The sequence below is a fragment of the Amblyraja radiata genome, chromosome 28, assembly GCF_010909765.2.
Source record: "Amblyraja radiata isolate CabotCenter1 chromosome 28, sAmbRad1.1.pri, whole genome shotgun sequence".
Classification (NCBI taxonomy): Eukaryota; Metazoa; Chordata; class Chondrichthyes; order Rajiformes; family Rajidae; genus Amblyraja; species Amblyraja radiata.
Genome location: NC_045983.1, coordinates 9,613,860 through 9,635,709, shown reverse-complemented (window position 1 = coordinate 9,635,709; position 21,850 = coordinate 9,613,860). Strand labels below are relative to the sequence as shown.

Genomic DNA, 21,850 nt, shown 5'->3' with positions numbered 1-21,850 from the left:
TCCCCTCTCACCTTAAACCCAGCTCCCTAGTTCTTGATTCTCCCAGTCTTGGATAAAAGACTGTATTAATCTGATATATTCCCTCATGATCTTATACACATCTAAAAGTCACCCTTCAGTCTCCTGCGCTCCAAGGAATGAAGTCCTAGCCTGCTCCACCTCTCCCTATAGCACAGGCCTTTGAGTTCTGACAACAATCTTCTCTACCCTGCCAGTCATTGCGTGGTTATCCAGAGAGGTCGGTAAAAATATGCATCACAATGGTCAAACATGTTGTCATTTGCTGATTCCAGAGAGAAAAATCGTTGCCTGTGCAGAGGTCGGGAACACGTTCCATTCAAGTTTAGGTTTTTGTTTCAGTTTCAGAGATAAAGCATGGAAACAGGCCCTTCAGCCCACCTTGTTCATGCCGACCATTGATCACCCATTCTATATTATCCTGGTTTCGCATCCTACTCCCGAGGGACAATTTACAGAAGCTAATGAATCTATAAACCTGCATGTCATTCCTGGGATGTGGCAGGAAACCGGAGCACCTGGAGAAAACCTACGCAGTCACAGGGAGACGGGATAAACTCAGTGTAGACAGCACCTATCGTCAGGATCAAACCCGGGTCTTTACCGCTGTGACGCCCAAACTCTGGCGATGATTAGTGATGTAGTGATCTGCTCACTTGGGGCAGATGTACAATAGTTGATCCAACATTGTAAAAATACAGCGCTGGAGTAACTTAGCGAACGTCAGGCAGGTAGCATCTGAGGGGAATGTGGATAGGTGCCGTTTCAGGTCAGAACCCCACTTCAGCCTGATTGTGAAAGTGGGGAGAAAGTTGAAGAAGTGTCATAGAAAATATAGTAAACATAGAAAATAAGTGCAGGAGTAGGCCATTCGGCCCTTCAAGCCAGCACCGCCATTCAATATGATCATGGCTGATCATCCAAAATCAGTACCCCATTACTCCTTTTTCCCCATATTCCTTGATTCCTTTAGCCCTAAGAGCTAAATCTAACTCTCTCTTGAAAACATCCAGTGAATTGACCTCCACTGCCTTCTGTGGCAGAGAATGTGGCAGAGGTCCCAACCTGAAACATCGCCTAGCCATTTGCTCCAGAGATGCTGTCCGACCCGTTGAGTTACACCAGCACTTGGTGTCTTTGGCTCAAGGTTCCCGTATCCGCAGTTCTTTGTTGCAGGAATCTGTGCCGTTTGGTAGAATTAACATCCCAAATTCCTGATCACCACAAGGACGAACACATCATTGTGCAATATGTAGAGAACATATCTGAGGTTTGTTTAGGACGGAGGTTTTTTGCTGCAATATTCATGCTGCTGCTTAGTGCTGGAGAGAAATATTGTTTTACAAACATCTGCCGCTGCTTAGTGTTGCATCTTCCAAGCTCACTCTGTCTAACCAGATCCATCAGCGCATTAATTCTCGTCCATAAACAACGATGGCTCGAGCAACGGCATCGCGCTGTGAAATAGAAATGCGGAACAATCCAATCCAAAGGATTGACTCTGGCGATTATCAGTGATGGAAGAAACTGCAGATGCTGGTTTACACCGAAGATAGACACAAAATGCTGGGGTAACTCAGCCGGTCAGGCGACATCTCTGAAGAGAAGGAATGGGTGATGTTACCCTCTCATCTTATAGTTAGGCCCTCTGTTGACATAGGCAAAAGCACAGAAAAAGGCCATTTGCCACATTTTGATATACTAACCCATTGGCACCATCTCTCACCATTGTTCTACATATTCTAGAGTTTACACAGCTCGTTTTTGGAATATTACATTGGATCTGCTTCCATCATCGTTCCAGATCACCATTCACTGAGTAAAATAAATAAATAAATACACCAGGTCTGGTTATTTGATAAATCCTGGATCTTCTACCACTGTTTAGTTTAGTTTAGTTTAGAGATACAGCGCGGAAATAGGCCCTTCAGCCCACCGAGTCCGCGCCGACCAATGAGGTAGATGGGAGATCAGGACTGGTCTCAAGCTGATGAGAGGAACATTCGGTTCCCTGAATACAGCTGGGAAGAAACTGTCCCTGAATCTGGATGTTTGCATTTCCAAACTTCTGTACCACTTGCCCGATTGGAGAGGGGGAGAAGAGGGAGTGACTGGGGTGGTCCTTGTTTATGCTGCTGGCCTTGCCGAGGCAGCGTGAAGTATAGATTGAGTCAACGGAAGGGAGGTTGGTTTGTGAGATGGTCTGGGCTGCGTCCACAAACATCGAGTAGGCGATTTTTCAAAGGCGTGCGAGTGAGGTTTTTACATACAAGTACCTCAGTCTAAAATATCCATCTCATTATTGTGTAGCTGTGTCCCCTCATTTGTGACTCGCCTGCCAGTGAAATCATCTCAACATCTCCCCCCCCCCCCCCCCCCCCCCCCCCCTCTTACAATCCTACGTATAAAGTCATAAACTCCTAACTTCTAAACTCCCGGGGAACACAGACACGAGCATGTCTTGATAGGACAACCCTCTCATCTCAGCAACTGGCCTGTTGAATCTGCTGTGGATTGCCTCCGATGTAACGATATTCACCATTAAAAATATTTTGATCATTAAAAACCATTGAAACCCTTCCCACCACAGACTGTTTAATTTAGTTTAGAGATACAGCGCAGAAATAAGCCCTTCGGCCCACTGAGTCCTCGTCGACCAATGATCCCCGCACATTAACACACACTAGGGACAATTTGCAATTATACCAAGCCAATTAACCTACAAACCCCATGCCTTTGGAGTGTGGGAGGAAACCAGAGATCCCGGGGGAAATCCACGCAGGTCACGGGGAGGACGTACAAACTCAGTACACACGTAGTCAGGATCTGACCTGAGTCTCTGGAGCTGAAAGGCAGCAACTCTACCGCTGCGCCACCGTGTGCATGTCATATGCATTAAGAATGTGTCAGAGCTTGCATCGAAATCAGCACTGGTCTGCACTTCTGTTGACTCCTGCAGTGATGGAAGGTAGAAGGTCAACATCTTCAGCTCAGCGATCTTCAATGGAAGGATGCTGACCTGGTGTGAAACCCCTACACTTCACCTCTGCACGGACATTGCTCAAGTTAGTGGGTATTTTTAGTTTTTTCGTTTAGTTCCGAGATACAGCGCGTTAACAGACCCTTGAGCCCATGGAATCCGCGCCGACCAGCGATACCCACACAGTAACATGATCCTAGGGACAATTTACACCAAGCCAATTAACCTACTGCACATGCCTGTACGTCTTTGGAGTGTGGGAAGAAACCGAAGATCTCTGAGAAAACCCACGCAGGTCACGGGGAGTACGTACAAACTCCGTACAGACAGCACCCATAGTCGGGATCGAACCCGGGTCTCCGGCATTGCAAGCGCTGTAAGGCAACAACTCCACCGTTGCGTTACCGTGCTGCCCAAGCAAGTCTTTGGCTTAAGACGTCGTTGCTCCTGATATTGCAGAATATGATGCTGTGATAAGGTGCAACAGAGGAGACCCGATGAAGCTATGTTAAATTATGAGAGGCATAGATAGGGTAGACAGTCAGAACCTTTTACCCCAGGCCGGAGACGTGAAAGACTAGAGGGCATGTTTTAAGGTGAGAGGGGGAAAGATTAAAGGAGACGTGCAGGGCTGGAATTTTTACAAAGAGTGGTGGAACGTGCTGCCAAGGGGTGGTGGTGGAGGCAGATATGACAGTGGCGTTTAAGAGGCTTTTAGATAGGCACATTGATAGCAGGGATTGGAGGGATATGGACCACGTGCAGGCAAAGGAGATTAATTTAACTAGGAACCCTGTGTAGGAAGAAACTGCACTGAAGTTAGACACAAAATGCTGGAGTAACTCAGCGGGGCAGGCAGCATCTCTGGAATAAAGGAATAAGTGATGTTTCGGGTTGAGACCGTTCTTCAAGTCCGTATATATTTTGTGTCTAACGTGGACTGTGGACAGCTTGGCTGCACAATTCTCTCACGAATTTAAAATCCGTTTTTATTTTCCCACCATTGTTATCACATCCAAAATAATTAGTCACCACCTGATAATTATCCCAGTGATAGCTCAATGCTGCCTCTGGCCTTTTCAATTCCCAGCGGATTGGCTGGCTTTTTGCAAGCTAGGGAAAAGAGAAAAAATAAACCCTGCTGAGTAAACTGCTTCCCAGGTAACAAGGTGAGGATGAGATTGGTCATTATACAAATATAACCACACAACTCTGAGCATTGTCCCATCTCCACCTCACCTCACACGTGAGCAAGGTGGGGGGAAAAGGCCTTTGGCACGCTGGCCTTCATTGGGGAAGTTACTGAACACAAACGTCGGGACATCATGATGCATCTGATCAAATGGTTGGTGAGTCCACACTTGGAGCTCTGTGTGGGGTTCTGATCGCTCAGCAAAAGGAAGTCAAGTCAAGTCAAGTCACTTTTATTTCTACAGCACATTTAAAAAACACCTTTCGTTGGCCAAAGTGCTTTACATTGGTGGAGGTACTAACGTTACACAACATTGGTTCATAGATTAAGTACATACATACTACAGCCCTCCCTCAGAGGACGTCAAGAAAAGCTTGAGAGTAAAGATGAGTTGTAAGTCTCGACTTAAAGGAGTCGATGGAGGGGGCAGTTCTGATGGGAAGAGGGATGCTGTTCCACAGTCTAGGAGCTGCAACCGCAAAGGCGCGGTCACCCCTGAGCTTATGCCAAGATCGCGGGATGTTCAGTAACCCCAAGTCGGCCGATCTGAGGGACCTGGAGGTGGTGTAGTGGGTAAGCAGACTTTTGATGTAGGTGGGGGAAAGCCCGTTAAGGGCTTTGTAGACATAAAGAAGGATCTTGAAATTTATTCGGAACCGCACAGGGAGCCAGTGGAGAGAGGCCAGGGTCGGGGTGATGTGGTCCCTTTTTCGGGTGCCCGTCAGGAGTCTTGCTGCGGCGTTTTGGACCAGATGCAGGCGGGACAGGGAAGATTGGCTGATGCCAGTGCAAAGGGAATTGCAGTAATCGAGGCGGGAGGAGATAAATGTGTGGATGATCTTTTCGAGGTCATCTAACTGGAGGAATTGTTTTATTTTAGCTAAGGAAGCTTATTTTAGCTGCTTTAGGAAGGATTGCATTAAGTCAAAAATGGTGCAGAAGAGTTTCACCAGGATCTTAGACAGACACAAAATGCTGGAGTAACTTCAGTAGGCAGGCAGCAACTCTGGAGAGAAGGAATAGGTGGCGATTCGGGTGGAGACCCTTCTTCAGACACGAACCTGAAACGCCACCTGTTCCTTTTCTCCGGAGATGCTGCCTGACCCACTAAGTTCCTCCATTATATTGTGTCTATCTTCGGTGTAAACCAGCATTTGCAGTTCCTTCCTACACATTTCACCAGGATTTTACCTGGATGTGGGCTTGAGCTTCAGGGAGAGATGATAGGCTGGGGAATTTTTTATTTGGACCAAAGGAAGCTGAGAGGTGACTTAATGAGATGTACAAGATCACGAGGGGCTGGATAAAGTGAACCTGCGGTCCTTTTCCCAGGGTATTCTAAAACTAGAGACATGAGCTTTAAAGGGGAGAGACATGACAGACCTCAGGGACAATTTTTTCATTTGGTGGGTAGTCTGTACCTAGAATGAGCTGCCACATGAAGCTATAGACGTGAATACAATGATGACTTTTAAAAGACATTTGGATAAATATGTGAATAAGAAGAGTTTGAAAAGGTATAGGTCAAATGCAGGTAAATGGGACCCTCATAGAATGTCAACTTGGTCGGCATGGACGAGTTGGACCGAAGGGCCTGTTTCCGTGCTGTATGACTCCATGACGTACACGAGTACAACAGGTAGAGAAAAAGGAGGGAATGTCGAGTGTGCAGAATATTGTGTTGGAGCAGGCGGGACTGAAAATGTTGAACACACCCACGTTAGTGGTCTCAACCTCTTCCTGCGGGAAAGAATTCCGCTCTCCCTGGGGAGAGATGTCAATCTTGAATTCCAACAAGACTTAAGTTAGTTCAGTTAAGAGATACAGCATAGAAACAGGCCCTTCGGTCCACCCTGTCCCCGCCGACCATCGATCACCCGTTTACGCTGGTTCTGTGTTATCCCATTTTCTCATTCACTCCCTACATAGTGAGGGGAATTTACAGAGGACAAATTAATCTACAAACCCGCACGTCTTTGGGATGAGGGAGGACACGGTGAAAACCCACGCGGTCACAGGGAGAACGTGCGAACTCCACACAGACAGACAGCAGCCAAGGTCAGGATCAAACCTGGGTCACTGGGGCTGTGAGGCAACAGCACCACCAGCTGCACCATTGCTCCGTCCTACTTAAGGAACAAGAAAATGGGATCTAATTCTTAGGAACGAGATGGGGAGGGGGAAGCAAAAAACAGCATGTCTCTTCATTGCGGTGAAATAGTGATGGGCTGGATCAATTTCCGTAAAAGCAATCCACAATTTGTTGTTGGCTTGTTAAAGAGCATACCCTGAGCATGACAGCAAGAGTGCATAAAATTAATATTTATGAAACATCAATGTCTTTAAGCAAAAGGAGAAAACAAATTAAATATTCTAATGTATTTAGCAGTGGAGAGGTTCGAGGTAGGTCTCAAGGGCATTTGACTCAGAGTCAATACACCATTCTGACCTTGCATAAATCAGTGGTGAGAGATCTGTGTGCGTTGGGACTCCACCTTCAAAAGGACATTGATATATTAGAGGAGGAGAAATTGAGATTTGCATTTGTGTAATACCTTTCATTATTTCACGACGTCTCCAAGTGCTTTGCTGCTGTGAAGTATGTTTCATTGGAGAGGCGGTTTTTCATTGAATCAGCCAGCCCTTCAGTGTAAAACCCACTCCTGCTTACCAGATAATCAGGTTGATTGAAGGACACATGTTGGCCTCAATACTGCTGAGAACTCCGCTTTTATTTCCCTCCCTTCCCTGGTTTAAGGGGCCCTGGTTCAATGTTTGAGCTGAAATGCAACACCTTCAGTAATGTTGTATTGGTTCAGTATTGCATTGGGAGCATCAGTCAGGCCTCTGTGTCTCTGGAGCGGGAGTTGAAGTCATGACGTGCTTTACCAGACGACAGGTAACAGTAAATGATGCAAGGGTGACTTTAGACTTCAATTTTCAAGTGTAGAAACAAGGAACTGCAGGCGCTGGTTTACAACAATTGAAACAAGGTGGCACGGTGGCATAGAGGTAGAGCTGCTGCCTTTCAGTGCCAGAGACCCGGGTTCGATCCTGACTACGGGTGCTGTCTGTACGGAGTTTGTACGTTCTCCCCGTGACCTGCGTGGGTTTTCTCTGAGTCCTTCAGATTTCCTCCCACACTCCAAAGACGTGCAGGTTTGTAGGGTAATTGGCTTGGTATAAAATGTAAAATTGTCCCTAGTGTGTGTCGGGTAGTGTTAAGTGTGCAGGTGATCACTGGTTGGCGCTGACCCAGTGGGCCGAAGGGCCTGTTTCTGCGCTGTATCTCTAAACTAAACTAAAAGATTGGGCCAGAAAGTTCAACAAATGTTACTTACACAATCAACTGAAGCTCTTTAATGAAAGTAGTAGACAAATTAAGGTGAGAGGAGAAAGGTTTAATGGGGACCTGAGGGGGAACCTTTTCACATACAAGGTGGTGGGTATATGGAACAAGTAGCCAGAGAAGGTAGTTGAGGCAAGTACAATTTAAAAGACACCTGGACAGGTACATGGATAGGAAAGGTTTAGGGGAATATGGAATAAAGAGGACATTTTGACTGGCATAGATAAGTTGGGGTCCAAGGGCTTGTTTCCATATTGTAGGACTCTATGACTCTAATCCCGCCACATCTCCACAAAGTGGCTGAGGGGAAGGTGACAACGAGGTATACAAACAGTAAGAATAATCAGGAGGACAGTGAAACTAGTAGGAGAACTAGGGTGGGGAGGGATGGAGAGAGAGTGAAAACAAGGGTTACTTGAAGTTAGAGAAATCAACATACATACCACTAGGATGTAAGCTGCCCAAGCGGTGTATGAGGTGCTGCTCCTCCAATTTGCATTTGTCCTCTCTCTGACAATAGAGGAGGCCCAGGACAGAAGGTCAATGTGGGAATGGGAGGGAGAGTTAAAGTGTTTAGCAACCGGGAGATCATGTAAGCCCTGGCGGACTGAGGTTGTGGTGAGAATGTGGGAAGAACAAGACATAGTTCGTGTAAGCAGATGTCTCGTGGACACGGAAGACAGATTGGACCATTTCACTTCTGTATCAGTGACTCCGTAATGGCACCAAAGTACAAAGTTGGGTTCAAGTTTCTGGTGCCACATTGGACCTACAGGAGAGAAGGCCCAACCTTGGGAATGTGAATGAGATAAACCATGTTCTGAAGAAGGGTCCTGAGCAGAAACTTTGTCTGTCCATTCCATCTCCTGTTCCTTTTCTCCAGAGATACTGCCTGGCAGGCACGAAATTTCGTTCAGACTTCGGTCTGAATGACAATAAAGGAAACCCTGTAACCCTGACCTGTTGAGTTACTCCAGCATTTTGTGTCTATCATTGGTATAAACCAGCATCTGCAGTTCCTTCCTACACATTTTGTCTGCTCCACTGGGAAATCTCCTCAAAGTATGTCTACTTGGAAGAAGTTCTCCTCCATCCGACAGAAGTTCTGCAACACCCTCTCTCAGTTCTCCCCCTCTGCAACTTATCCCTTTTCTCCAGAGATGGTGCCTGATCCGCTGAGTTACTCCAGCATTTTGTGTCTATCGTTCCAATCCCCGAATCTATCATCAGATTTGGGGTGGCTCGGTGGCGCAGCGGTAGAGTTGCTGACTTACAGCACCAGAGACCAGGGTTCGATCCTGACAATGGGTGCTGTCTGTACGGGGTTTGTACGTTCTCCCCGTGACCTGCATGGGTATTCTCCAAGTGTTCTGGTTTCCTCCCACTCTCCAAAGACATACATGTTTGTAGGTTAATTGGCTTCGGTAAAAAAGAAATCTCTAGAGTGTAGGATAGTGTTAGTGTGTGGGGATCGCTGGACTCGATGGGCTGAAGGGCCTGTTCCTGCCCTGCATTCTCTAAAATTCACTCCACAGGTCAGCTGCCTGACCCACTGAGTTTCTCTAACACTTTGTGTTTTGCTCAAGATTCCAGCGTCTGCGGTTCCTTGTGTCTCCGTTTTACTGAACCCTGGTCCTTGTTGACCTAACATCCCTTATCTTTCATGCCCATGTCAGTCTCAGCACCCAGCGTAGGTTCAACCGTTCACAAGCCAACACATTGCCAACACTCTGGCAGTCGAATACTTCTGTTGCCAGAAAGATCAACGTGCCGCACTTTGTGTGCCTTTAATATTTAAAAAATATATATCCACCCTAAGATCCACAACCAACCTCCCTGCTATTGATTCCATTTACACCTCACACTGCCTCGGCAAGGCCAGCAGCATAAGCAAGGACCAGTCGCACCCTGGCCACTCCCTCTTCTCCTCTCTCCCATCAGGCAAAAGGTATAGAAGTGTGAAAACGCACACCTCCAGATTCAGGGACAGTTTCTACCCAGCTGTTATCAGGCAACTGAATCACCCTACCACAACTAGAGAGCAGTGCAGAACTACTATCTACCTCTTTGGTGTCCCTTGGACTTTCCTTGACCAGACCAAAGATCCTATAGCGGATCTTTGGACCAGACTTTGCTGGCTTTACCTTGCACTAAAGGTTATTCCCTTATCATGTATCATCTATACACTGTGAATGGATCGATTGTAATCATGTATTGTCTTTCTGCTGACTGGTTAGCAAGCATCAAAAGGTTTTTTTATGTGACAATAAACTGAATAAACTAAAGTAAACTAGAAGACACTGAGCAAATATGGAAAGACGTCAATGTTTTTCTTCCCTATTTTCAGCTACATTTTACAAATGGCTGTACTTTGTCAAGTAGAAATCATTCTCCTAACTTCAGCCAATTTTCCATCAGTCATGACACAAATGAAGTGTCACCGCATTTCACTTTGAAGTTTATCAATAACCCATGGGAGAAGATTATGGATCAAGAATGAAAGCAAAATCTATTATTTGTTTGACATTTTACATGAGATAGCTCCCATCGCTTCATATTGGCTTTGGGCTGTATATCACAACTGCAGCCTCACACAGCACTCGCTTTAAAGAGTTGAAACTTCAAAATACTCAAGGCTCCTCGGATAAGGAGCAATTAAACTTAGATTTGCCAACCGTTGTCTGGTAATGAGAAATGCAAAATTAACCAGCCTGAACTCCCATTGTTTTTAAATTGATTTAGAAGACATTCATGCAGTTTGCAAGGCAAGCTCTCACTCCCCCCGGAAAGGCGGTGGCAAGGAACCTACTTGGTTTGTGGAGGAAGGAACTGCAGATGCTGGTTTACACCGATGATAGACGCAAAATTCTGGAGTAACTCAGCGGGTCAGGCAGCATCTCTGGAGAAAAGGAATAGGTGACGTTTCGGGTCGAGTCCCTTCTTCAGACTGAGAGGGGAGAGGGAAGCTAGAGGTATGGAAAGGTACAAAGAACAAGTGAGTGAAATGTATGCAAAGAACAAATCAAAGCCAGCATTGATGATCAAGGTGAGGTGGAGCCCACAATGGTTCATTGTTGGTTGTGGAGGAGGTGGTAACGAGTGGATACAGAAAGTGAAACAAACCAGAATGGCAGTGAAGCGTAGAGGACAACTAGGGAGGGGGAGGGACGGTGAGAAAGGGAATGCAAGGGTACTTGAAGTTACAGAAATCAACAGTCACACCGTTGGGTTGTATGTTGCCCAAATGAAACACGAGGTACTTTCCTACGTTTGGTTTGGGTTGTTATTGTTGTCACATGTACGGAGATACAGTGAAAAGCTTTTATTTGTGTGCTATCCTTCGGACCCGGTGGGCCGAAGGGCCTGTATCTCGAAACTAAACTAAACAAAATCTTCCACAGTCGGGTTTAATGGCGAAGTGATAAACTAGACTAGCCAAGACTTCTTGAGCTGGGGGTTACTAGACTATACCTGATAAAACTATACCTGAACACCCTCAGGTCATACACATGTACAAGGGAAGTGCGAAGGGAAATCTGCAGAAGTGCAGAATATAGTTTCTCAGTGCTGAAGCATTACATTTTCAGAGAAAAAGTCCAATGCCCTCTGTGTGGTAGGTTGGAAGATTAGAACTGCACCCTAGCTTATGGGAGGACCGTTCAGAAGCCTGATAACAAGATAGCATGAGACTGACGATGCTGGAATCTGAAGCAAAAAGCAAACTGCCGGATGAACTCAACGGGTTGAGCCGTATCTGCGGAGGTCTAAAGAAGGGTCTCGACCCGAAACGTCACCCATTCCTTCTATCCAGACTTGCGCTGAGTTACTCCAGCATTTTGTGTCTATCTTCGAAGGGAAAAAGGAACTGGAGACGTTTTGGATCGAGGCCCTGCGTCAGGACTCGGTACTGGCATCAAAGCTTCTTCCACAGACGGGTTTAATGGCCAAGTGCTAAACTGAGACTAACCAAGGCTTCTTGAGCTGGGGCTGAGCTTGGGTCTGGGCCTGGGTACGTATATGATAATCTGGCAGCACTGGAGCAAGGCTGGACTGGACCAGGAAGGAACAGATATCACTCACCCAAGCCATTCAGTAAATCAAAACTCCCCTGTCAGCTTTATATTTAGCCTTAAGCCAATGTAAAGGAATAACATTTTTCTCATACAAAATGTCAAACAAATAATAGATTTTACTTTTATTCTTGATCCATAATTGACTCCCAAGGGTTATTGATAATCTGCAGTATTCAGTGGAGATGTAGCATCTGTCTGACTGACATTCTCCCTGGCGCTGGGAGAATGATTTCTTGTTGACAAAGTACAGGGGGAAACAGAGGCAAAATAAGTTGTGCTTAATTATCTTCACAGAGTCCTTCTGCAAAATTCAATTTGTAATTAAAAACACACGAGGAGAAGTTACTTTGATCTGCACCGCATAAAAACATTTCTCAGTTCTTGCATTTATCTTGAGTACGTTGGTGTTTGAAACTGCTTTGAGATTAAGCATTGTGCTGTATCGGAAATAATATTTCACTTTAGAGTCATAGAGTCATAGAGTGTGGAAACAGGCCTCTCGGCCCAACTTGCCCACACCGACCAACATGTCCCACCTACACTAATCCCACTTCCCTGCATTTGGCCCCATATCGCTCTAAACCTGTCTGAATGCTTCTTAAATGTTGCGATAGTCCCTGCCTCAAAAATCTCCTCCGGAAACATGTTGCATGCAGCCACCACCCTTTGTGTGTAAAAGTTACCCCCCCCCCCCCTCACCTTAAACCTATGTCCTCTGGTTCTCGATTCCCCTTACTCTGGGCAAAAGACAGGGAGAGCATGCAAACTCCACACAGTCGGCACCTGAGGTCAGGATCAAACCTGGGACTCTGGTACTGGGAGGCTACAGCTCTACCAGCTGCACCACCGTGCCACCAAGAAAAAAGGAGCAACCAATGTTCCCACAGCAAGTTCTCACCAAGAGAAACATGATCAGGGCCAAGAGTCCTGTTTTAATTGTGTTCGTAGAAAGATGTATCTTGCGCCAGGATACCAGCACTAACAGTCCTGCACTTCTTCAGGGGATCTATCTTTAACTCGGTGTAGCATCTCATCCACAAGTCAGCTTCTCCAACAGTTCTGTGGGTGAACTGGCCTCCATTTTCATTTACATGCTTCCTGGATTATAGGATATTAGCTACAAGGAGAGTTTGGACAAACCTGTTTTTTTCTGGTGCTAGGGGTTAAGGGGAGAGCTGATAGAAGAATAAAGAACTACGAGAGGCACAGATAGGGGAGACAGTCAGAAGATGGACACAAAGTGCTGGAGTAACTCAAAGGGTCAAGAAGCATCTCTGGAGAAAAAGGATGGGTGACGTTTCGGGTCAAGATCCTTCTTCAGAGTGATCTGAAATAATCCGTCGAAAGAAGGGTCTCGACCCGAAATGTCACCCATTCCTTCTCTCCAGAGAAGCTGCCTGTCCCGCTGAGTTACTCCAGCATTTTGTGTCTATCTTCGATTTAAACCAGCATCTGCAGTTCCTTCCTACACATTTTGACTGCTCTGTAGTTGTCGGCAGAATGGTTCAGTTGCCTGATAACAGCAGAGAATAAACTGTCCTTGAATCTGGTGATGTGCGTTTAGATCAATTAGATCACGGCTGATATCTGCCTCAGTTCTACAACCCATTGAACTCGTGCAAGTTGAGACCCACTGATCTCAGCTTTCCTGTAACCCCCAGCCTCGAGCAGTTGAATTTCACAAAGACCAAATTAGTCTTAAATTCCAAAGCGGCTGAGTTTAGATTTGAATTCCAGTGTACGTCACCAATGTGCACCTTTAGCTTACCATCCAGTAATGGAATTGATATCCCACGTCACCCTCAGTCAGACTGTGTCCCACACCATCCACGTAATGGAAGCAGACATTTTCCAACATTTTAAGTCAAGTTTTGCGTTTTTTTGTACACACAGATGTACTGACAGTTCCACTGCCTTCTGAATGCGCAGTACACACACAACCTATTCCAGTAGAAGCAATATCCTGTCTCATCTTTGCTCAGTAGTAGTTCTCTCTCAATCAGAAGGTCATGCATACAAACTTTCCTCCAGAGATTTGAATGTATAATCTTGCCTGTCACGTCACTGTAGTACCGAAGGACTATTGCACTGTCACAGGCACTGTTGTATAAGATATCATTTTTTTCTTTTAAGTTCTTAAAGATACCGCATGGAAACTTCCCCCTTGGCCAACCGAGTCTGTGCCAACCATCGATCACCTGTTCACACAAGTTCCATGTTATCCCACTTTCTCATCCAATCCCTACACAAAATGGGCAGTTGACCTACTTTGGGATGTGGGATGTGGGAGGAGACCGGAGCACCTGGAGGAAACCCACGCGGTCACAGGGAGAACGTGCAAACTCCACACTGACAGCACCCGAGGTCAGGATCGAACCTGGGTCTCTGGCGCTGCGAGGCACCACTGTGGTGAGGCTGCCCTTGTCTGCTTAACCTGAAACCTATCTGCTTCTGGTATAGATGGCAAAGATTCCACAACACTATTTGAAATCTTTAAAGTGTAAGACTCTATTCTCACAGTCATAGACCCAGAGCTTGGTTTAATCTCATGTGGTTAAAGAATTTAAACAATATATAAATCGTAAACTTGTCATTATTGCCAGAAATAATAAAATTGTACATTTTCTCATTCTTATGTACACAGAGTAAAAGGTCCCCAGATATTTCACAAGAATATCATCAAACATAATTTGAAAGTGAGAGATATCAAGATGTTTTAGGGTAGACAGAGAGCTTGGTTAGTAACATGGGTCTTAAGCATTATCTTAAGGAAAAGAAAGACAGAGAGAGAGTTTCAGCCAAGCCAAAAGGATGCAGAGAAGACTTGCGAGGATATTGCCAGGACTCGAGGGTCTGAGCTACAGGGGGAGGTTGAGCAGGCTGGGACTCTATTCCATGCAGCGCTGGAGGATGAGGGGTGATCTTATAGAGGTGTGTAAAATCATGAGAGGAATAGATCGGGTGAATGCACAATCCCTTGTCCAGAGTGGGGGAATTGACAATCAGAGGGCATAGGTTTAAGACGAAGGGAGGAAGATTTTATAAGAATCTGAGGGGTAACATTTTCATGCAAAGAGTGGGGGTTGCATGGAACAAGCTGCCGGAGAAGCTTTTAGACGGGTGCATGGATATGACAGGTTTGGAGGGATAAGGGCCAAACGCAGGCAAGTTTGGACTATGACTCTATGACAAAATCAAGTTGAGTTTATTGTCACGTGCACAAGTGCACTGAAGTACAGGTACAATGGAAATCTCAACTGCAGCAGCATCCCATCACACTAGACTCACGTAGCACAGAACGTAAGTTATGCACGGAAAGTGAAAAGAAAAAGACCATGTAACAAAAAAAAACTAAATCATAATTAGAAAACGAGTGGCCGTGCAAGTGGTGGTCGGGTGTGTTCCGTTGCCGTGCAAGTGGTGGTCGGGTGTGTTCCGTTGCCGTGCAAGTGGTGGTCGGGTGTGTTCCGTTACCGAGGTAGGATTGGGGTTGTGCCGGTCGGTGCAAGAACCTGAAGGTTGTGGGAAAGTAGCTGTTCCTAAAGCTGGTGGTGTGGGACCTCAGGCTTCTGTACCTCCTGCCCAACGGCAGCAGTTAGACGAGGGCACTGCCCGGATGGTGGGGATCCTTGATGAAAGGAGTGGATCCCTGATGAATGAAGGGAGTGGGTGCAACAGATGTGAAGATGATGATTCCAATAGTGGGAGAGTCCAGGAACAGAGGGCACAGCCTCAGAATTAAAGGGCGTACCTTTAGAATGAAGATGAAGAGGAATTTATTTCGCCAGAGGGTGGTGAATCTGTGGAATTCATTGACACAGACGGCTGTGCAGGTCAAGATATTGGATATCTTTGAAGCGGAGATTGATCATTTCTTGATTAATAAGGGCGTCAAAAATTATGGGGAGAATGGGATGGAGAATTGGGAAAGAATAGATCAGCCATGATTGAATGGCAGAGCAGACTTGATGGGCTGAATGGCCTAATCCTGCTTCTATGTCTTATGATAGATGCCGCCTTCTTGAGGCAATGCCTCATGCTGATGGAGGGGAGGGCTGTGCCTGTGATGGACTGGGCTGTGTCAGTGAGTGATGGAAATGGTGTCTGAAGTGTAGAGTGTCTTCAGCCTGAAGAAGGGTGTCGACAAGTTTAGAAGAATGAGAGGGGATCTCATTGAAACATATAAGATTGTTAAGGGTTTGGACACGCTAGAGGCAGGAAACATGTTCCCTATGTTGGGGGAGTCTAGAACCAGGGGGCCACAGTTTAAGAATAAGGAGTAAGACATTTAGAACGGAGACGAGGAAACACTTTTTCTCACAGAGGGTGGTGAGTCTGTGGAATTTTCTGCCTCAGAGGGTGGTGGAGGCAGGTTCTCTGGATGTTTTCAAGAGAGAGCTAGTTAGGGCTTAAAAATAGCGGAGTCAGGGGATATGGGGAGAAGGCAGGAACGGGGTACTGATTGGGGATGATCAGCCATGATCACATTGAATCTAATCCAGGTAGCTGGCTCGAAGGGCCGAATGGCCTACTCCTGCACCTATTGTGGTAAACATGCTGTAGTGCAACCACTACTTAAGAAACCAGGCCTGGATCAAACTGATCTGGCCAATTTTAGGCCGATCTCCAAGTTGCCTTTTATCTCTAAGATCATGGAGAAGGTAGTTTATGCTCAGCTGAAACTCTTCCTGGATGAGCACAATATTCAGGAGGTTTTCCAGTCTGGATTCAAGGCTATGCATAGCACAGAGTCGGCTCTGCTAAGGGTCTTCAACGACATCCTCCTGGCAAACGACTCTGGTAATTATGTGGTTCTTGTCTTGCTGGACCTATCTGCCAGTGGATACAGTGGACCATGGAATTTTAATTTCCCGATTACAGCACCAAGTGGGCATTTGTGGCCGTGCCCTGGGATGGTTCAGGTCCTATCTGGCAGACAGAACCATGCGTGTAAGCCTTGCTGGCTTTGAATCCTCCTCCACTCCCTTGGTATATGGGGTTCCACAGGGCTCAATTTTAGGGCCCCTGCTCTTCTCTTTATACCTACTTCCTCTGGGCTCAATTTTAAGAAGGCATGGCATCTCCTTTCACTTTTATGCAGATGATAGCCAGTTATATATGCCACTCAGGAAAGAAGACGACTATTCTCTAAAATCACTTCTGTCTTGTCTTGAGGACATTAAGTCCTGGATGGCCTTAAACTTTCTGGGACTTAATGAAGAGAAGACAGAGGTGATTTTGTTTGGCCCCAATGGCTGCCGTGAACCTCCCTTTGTTGACTTGGGTCCACTGGCATTGTCTGTAAAGCCAACCATTTTGAACCTGGGTTTTAGGATGGATGGTGATTTTAAACTAGATAAACAAATAGGCGCGGTGGTTAAGTCCAGCTTCTTTCACCTAAGGAAGCTGGCAAAGGTGAAGCCCATTCTCGAGCGGCAGCATTTTGAAACAGTAATCCATGCCTTTATTACATCTAGGCTGGATTACTGTAACGCACTCTACTCTGGAGTTGCACGGGCTTCATTGGCTCGTCTCCAGCTTGTTCAAAATGCTGCCGCTCGCCTTTTGACCGGAACTCGAAAGAGGGAGCACATTACGCCAATTTTGGCCTCCCTTCACTGGCTCCCAGTGCACTTTCGAGTTCATTTCAAAATTATTTTATTTGTTTTTAAATTGTTGAATGGGCTCGCCCCGCCTTACCTCTCTGAGCTGCTCCACCTATATGCTCCTGCCCGGTGCCTCAGGTCAGCTGATCAGCTGCTCCTTGAGGTACCAAGGTCTAAGCGGAAGCTCAGAGGGGATAGAGCCTTTTCTGTTGCTGCTCCGGCACTCTGGAACACCTTGCCGTTGCACATCAGACAGGCCCCCTCACTGTCCATCTTCAAATCCTCCCTAAAAACACATTTTTATTCTTTGGCTTTCGACACTGGCTGAGGCATTGCTCCTGTTTTTAGTGCTTTTAATGTCTTTTAATTTTTAGTGTGTTTTTTATAGTCCTTCGTTTTACGGTTTTTAATGGTTTTTAATTGTTTGTAATAGCTTTTTGTTCATGAGTTCTCATGTACAGCACTTTGTGGCAACTGCAGTTGTTTAAAGTGCTTTATAAATAAAGTTATTATTATTATTATTATTATTGTCTATTGTCTATTGACCTGAAACATCACCTATTCCTTCTCTCCAGAGATTGTCCCACTGAGTTACTCCAGGATTTTGTGTCTATCTTCGGTTTAAACCAGCACCTGCAGTTCCTTCCTACACAAGTGTGGAGTGAGGGTGGTTTTTCCAGGAACATTTTCGAATAGTCAAGTCCAGAGGTAGGCAGAGGTGAGGCGTTCGCAGTGGTTGGAATGTGACTGGACAGTGATTTAACAGAGATAAAAATAGCTTTCTGTTGATGGTGTGGATATTTTTCTCTGGGTCAAGGCCGCTAGCTACCTCATTCTGCTTCAGTGAATTCATAAAGAGTTGAGAGTGCTGAGGGAGATGGTCAGAATACTCACCAAAATCAGGAGAAAAGCAACTGCAGATACTGATTTTTTTTTTTTAAATGGTAGAAATACTCAGCAGGTCAGGCTGCATCCGTGGGGAGAGGAACAGAGTTAATGTTCCAGGTCGACGGCCTTTCATCAAAACTGGGAAGGAGACAAAAGATGTTCTTCCAGCTGCAGGAAGGGATGGGGGGGGGGGGGGGGGGATGGGGAGGATGGGGGAGGGGCTATCTCTGATTAAAAACCAGGGTGCCAATGGGGATACGCTGTATATAGAACACAGGAACAGGCCCTTCGGCCCACAATGCCCATGCTGAACATGATGCCAATTTAATCTAATCTCCTCTGCACGTGATCCTTACCCCTCCATTCCCTACATACACGTGTGTCTATCCAAGAACCTCTTAAATAACACTAGCATATCTGCATCCACCACGACCCCTAGCATCGCATTCCAGCCACCCACCACTCTCTATGTAAAAAGTTTGCCCCGCACATCTTTAAACTTTTCTCCTCTCACCTTAAAGCTATTCTCACCAACCCTGTGATATTTCCACCCTGAGAAAAAGGTTCTGACTGGCTACACTATCTATGCCTCACATCATTTTATAAACTTCTATCAGGTCTCCCCTCATCATGCAATGCTCCAGAGAAAACAATCCAAGATTGTCCAAGCTCTCCTTGTAGCTAATACCTTCTAATCCTGGTAGCAACTCTGTATCATCTCCAAAGCCTCCAAATCCTCCCTGTCTTGGGCCAACAAGAACTGCACACAATACTCCACATGTGCTCTAACTAAAGTCTTGCCTAGCTTCCTCAGGGCGGTACAGTGGCACAGCGGTAGAGTTACTGCCTCACAGCACCAGAGACCCGGGTTCGATCCTGACTACGGGTGCTGTCTGTACGGAGTTTGCACCTTCTCCCTGTCAACTGTGTGGGTTTTCTCCGAGATCTTCGGTTCCCTCCCACACTCCAAAGATGTGCAGTTTTGTGGGTTAATTGGCTTGGTATAATTGTAAATTGTCCCTAGCGTGTGTGTTGGATAGTGTTGATGGTCGGCGTGGACTCGGTGGGTCGAAGGCTCTGTTTCCGCTCTGTATTTATAAACTAAACTAAACTAAAAAGCTGCAGTTTGTCTTGCTGACTCCTACACTCAGTGGCCATGACCAATCAAGCATACCATACGCTCTCTTTACCACTCATCCTATTCGTGTTGCCACTTTCAGAGAGCTGTGGACTTGGACTCACTCTGTATACAAGGTCACAGAGTGCAACACAATGCTATGAATTGTTAATGAGTGAAAGGAAAGCAGTTAGGGAGTGAATACACAGGCAAACTAATGTAGCGAATGCAAAATTCAGAGCAGGAAGACAGGCCGACAGGTCATGGCTGTTCATAGCCCCACTCCCAGAGGCTGTTACACTCACCTGGGTACATGTAGAAAGTGACTGAAAAGTAAAAGAAACTGCAGGTGCTGGGAAGGCGGCACGGTGGCGCAGCGGTAGAGATGCTGCCTTACAACGCCAGGTTCAATCCTAATTACGGGTGGTGTCGATGTACATTCTCCCCTTGACCCGCGTGGGTTTTCTCCGAGATCTTCGGTTTCCTCCCGCACTCCAAAGACGTACAGGTTTGTAGGTTAATTGGTTTGGTATAAATGTAAATTGTCTCTAGTGTGTGTAGGATGGAGATAATGTGCGGGGATAGCTGGTCGGCGCAGACCAAAGGGCCTGTTTCCGTGCAGTATCTCTAAACTAAACTAAACTAAACTAAACTAAAGTTTGAAATTATAAACAGAAAACGCTGGGAAAACTCAGCCAGGTCAGGCAGCATCTGTGGAGAGGAACAATCAACAGTCGGAGTCTAAAGGGTCTGTCCCACTGCAGCTACCTAATTGGCGAGTTTAGAAGAGTTTAGGAGAGTTTGAAAAGGTGTCATGTTGAAGACCACCTTCGACTATGTGGAAGACCTTCTTCAACCTCCTTTGACTATGTTGAAGACCTCCTTCGACTATGTTGAAGACTAGCTTCGACTAGCATCAGGAAAATTGGACACCGAATAGTGGAGAGCGAAGACGACCTCCTTCGACCTCCCTTCGACTATGTTGAAGACTATCTATGACTATCCTCGATTACCTACGACTAACATGCCGACCTACTTCGACCTACCTCGACTAAACCTACGAGTAAAAAAAATATCGATTTTTTCCGTGGCGACCTTTTTTTATTCGCGGGCATTTTTCAACATGTTGAAAAATATGCCGCGACCTAGCTGAGGCCTCGAGTACGCGGGGACTACTCTCGAGCATGAAGGAGAGTTACAAAGACCTTCTAGGCCCTCGTGTCGACCATGCTGCGAGTATGAGTCGAGGGCAAACTCGTCTGAACTCGCGGATTAGGTCGCCGCAGTGGGACAGCCCCTTTTTAGACCCTTTGTCAGAACTGGAACAAGAGCAAAGTGTAAGTTGGATTTCAGCAGTGGAGAAGGTTGCATAGAACAAAAAGGAATCTCTCTGTTGGGGTGAGATACATTGGAAATGACGCTGTGTGTTTTCAGATGATGCTACTGATATTGGCATTTAGCAAGAAAAAGCTTTGTCAGCTCAGAGACCTCCTTTGTTGTCAAGAAATGATGAATTGAGGTCAAAGGGCTTAAAGTAATACAGGTTAGCTCAAAATCACACAATATCCAAAATATCAGTTAAGAAAATTGAAAAAATATACCAATCACAGCACAGTGAATGATCAAGGTTACAATAGACGGGTGCATCGATGACAGCTCTCCAAAGATCTTAAGCTTTCCTTCACAGTTCATAGAGAGAGATGAGAACAAGTAATCTACAAAGGTTACATCTCTACCCAGAGATATTGTTTTTCCTTCTGCATGATGATTGCCTCAGACAGCGGATGCACGCAGACTTAGTCAAACTTAATAAAGATTACTTACAAACCCAAGGAATTAGTCTCAGCAAAGAACCTTACACAGGGTAATTCCCCTGGTGATCTAAGAAGCATTTAACTCTCAATATTATTAAAATGGATGATCCTGTCATCACATTGTCGATGTTTCTGGGGTCTAGCTCCATTTAAAGTGGTTGCCAGTCTTTCCCGAGGGAGTGGGCATGTTGGAAGTTGCTGAGATGTAACTCAATAGACAATAGACAATAGGTGCAGGAGTAGGCCATTCGGCTCTTCGAGCCAGCACCGCCATTCATTGTGATCATGGCTGATCATCCCCAATCAATAACCCAGAAACAATAGACAATAGACAATGGATGCAGGAGTAGGCCATTCGGCTCTTCCAGCCAGCACCGCCATTCAATGTGATCATGGCTCATCAACTCGAAAGTCCTTCCCCATTTTGGTCCATTGTCCAATCTCCAGCTCCAGGGATTTTGCCAATTCTGCTCTCAATTCAACTCCACAATTACCAGAAACATTCCATTCAGGAGGGGACTGGGTCAGTTCCCTCTGCCAGCCAACCTGCCACACATTATTTAGACGTAAATGCATAGGAAGGAACTGCAGATGCTGGGCAATCTGAAGGATCCAGACCCGAATCGTCACCCATTCCTTCTCTCCAGAGATGCTGCCTGTCCCGCTGAGTTACTGCAGCATTTTGTGTCCATCTACACTTTATTTAGAATTGGGGTGCATAAAATTTGCTGAAGAAACAGACTTAACGTGCAATTAATAGGCTTCAGAGAGGCTTATTGTTGACAAGCTGTGTCACAGGTTTTATCCGAATCC

General features: G+C 45.9%; 1 long non-coding RNA gene across 1 annotated transcript in view; it reads right to left on the bottom strand.

Moving 5' to 3' along the window:
* LOC116988812 overlaps positions 1-18,991 on the bottom strand; it is a 28,682-nt gene extending 9,691 nt beyond the window's left edge. Inside the window, exon 1 of the long non-coding RNA XR_004416074.1 lies at positions 18,951-18,991. This is a non-coding gene — a long non-coding RNA (uncharacterized LOC116988812). The remainder of the gene's footprint in view (positions 1-18,950) is intronic.
* Between the last annotated feature and the right edge of the window lie 2,859 nt (positions 18,992-21,850).